The 2,265-nt window shown below is 51.1% G+C and overlaps 1 protein-coding gene across 1 annotated transcript in view; it reads right to left on the reverse strand.

Moving 5' to 3' along the window:
• LOC104168464 (scavenger receptor cysteine-rich domain-containing group B protein-like) overlaps positions 1 to 2,265 on the reverse strand; it is a gene marked incomplete at its 3' end in the record, with an annotated part of 18,120 nt that overhangs the window by 15,224 nt on the left and 631 nt on the right. The window lies entirely within an intron of this gene.

Genomic DNA, 2,265 nt, shown 5'->3' on the forward strand with positions numbered 1-2,265 from the left:
GACAGGGCTTGGAGCAACCCGGTCTGGTGGGAGGTGACCCTGCCCAGGGCAGGGGGTTGGACTAGATGGTCTTTAGGATCCCTTCCCACCCAAACCATTCATGATTCCGTGATTTCCCTGGAGAAGGCAGGCAGTGGGGCACAGAGAGCTTAGCAGAGCTCATGGGGCATCTCCCACCAGCAGCAGGGACCGGGACCATGGACCCTCCAGCAGCTAAATCCCAGGTGTCGGAGAGCAAGGTCACCCCATGAGAGCGGGGTGGCCGTAACAGATCCCATCTCTGCTTTGTCTTATTGATTCCTGGCAGGGACCGGCAGCAGCTGCTGCAGAGGAGAATGAAATGAAATTTCCCCTATTATCCTCTGCCTGCAGAGGAATTTCGTACTAATTCCTGTCACTTCGGGTTTGTGTGCTTGGGGAAATTAATCTGAAATCAAGTGGGCTGTGAATTCAGAGTGCCGCTGCAATCCCAGCCTAGCTTGGACAGTTTTCTAAGTGGCCGGGCTATTCCCCAGAGCACGAGGCCAACCCTGGCAATTTAACAGAGCCTCCAGCGTCAGGTTTTATATGCATTAGAGTAGGACCTTGAGTCCAAACACATGAGATGGAGCAGCCAAGGAGAAATTAATTCAACAGTCTTCCAGCCTCACTGCAAAAAAAGAAAGAGGGAGAAGACAAATATTTGGCTAGTTACCCCGGTGTGCGGACGGCGCAGACAGGAGATGATCCCATGTCGGTGGGCTCGCTGGTTTGCATTTGGATTTGGGGAGCAGGGAGAAGGTGGTTTCAGTGTATGAGTGTAGAAAACAAGGGATCCAGCTGGAAAAAAGAGCATAAAGGACTGTGTTAAACTCTGTGCATCGTTAGGGTAAAAATCATATCAAATATTTTTGCAGGCACAGGGTCCGTGAGGAGAGCTGGGCACTGAGGTTCACCTTTCAGGCTCAAAGAGCATTGAGCATCTTTGCAGCCACCCTCACACAGAACAGTTGAAGGAATTCGTGCAGCGGGGTCCGATGGGCTCAGCTGTTTGTCAAACCCAGGATTTGCGTTATCCGTGGTGCCTCGGCTCTGCTAACCCCTTCCAGGGTGTGGGACCGTCATGGCACACAGCTGTGGCTTGGACAAGTGAGGGAGAGGTACGAGAAGAGGATGGCTGAAGTCCAGCAAAGCGCTTGTGTTGCTGAGATGAGATGAGATGAGATGAGATGAGATGAGATGAGATGAGATGAGATGAGATACCTCAGCCCTCCACCGTGCCTCGCAGAGCCTTCCACGTACCCTGAAGCAAGGTGTCCTACCAAATCAGCTCATGAATTCCAGCTCAAGAATAAATAATAAAATATACTAATAGGAAGAAAATAAATCCAATGCGCTTCTAGAGGCTTCCCACAGCTCGACCACCACCTGGCTGGTTTATCCAGGTCATCGTACAGCCCTTCCCTTCTCCCGGTAACGACACCCAGTGCCCCTCTGCTCTTCCCCAAGCCCGTGGACACCCTGTAACACCCTCCCCTGTAACACCCCCCCACCTGTAACACCTTTACCTATAACACCCTCCCCTGTAACACCTTAACCTGTAAGGTCCTCCCCTGTAACACCCTCCCCTGTAACACCCCCCCACCTGTAACACCTTTACCTATAACACCCTCCCCTGTAACACCTTAACCTGTAAGGTCCTCCCCTGTAACACCCTCCCCTGTAACACCCCCACCTGTAACACCCTTCAGACCCTGTAGCACAGCCCAAAGCCCTCGCCCACCTTCCCTCCTCAGCCTGGACTCCTCGCTCCTCACTTCCAGCATCTTTCCATCTTCCAGCCGCGCCGTGTAGCTCAATATAGAATGACCATGGAACCATTATGGTATACAACCTGTTCTTCACCATCCGCAATTCTCCCTGAAACCTTTTCCTGTTCAGGATCAGAGGATATTTAATGCTTGTCCACCTGTGCCACCCCACGGATCAGAACCTGCTCCCGGCACGGCTTTATAAAGCGTACCTCTCTCTTTTTCAGGCTTGTGTGTATGGAGGTAGAAAGGAAAAAAACCTTGGCATTGCTCTTCGGTTCCTAATTACAGCCGCGGGAGACAGGAATTCTAAACCCTGAGTTGTAAATGCGAAACTTATTGCTTAAAGAGACACCTTACAAGCAGGCTATCAATCACACTTGGCAATTATTAGTACTTTGTGAGTATTTTGAACTCAAGTAGGTGACAGTCTCATCCATCCTGGAACAGAGAAATCCATGGGCATTTGCATGCG

This window comes from Cariama cristata, unplaced genomic scaffold (assembly GCF_000690535.1).
Source record: "Cariama cristata isolate BGI_N322 unplaced genomic scaffold, ASM69053v1 scaffold19621, whole genome shotgun sequence".
Lineage (NCBI taxonomy): Eukaryota > Metazoa > Chordata > Aves > Cariamiformes > Cariamidae > Cariama > Cariama cristata.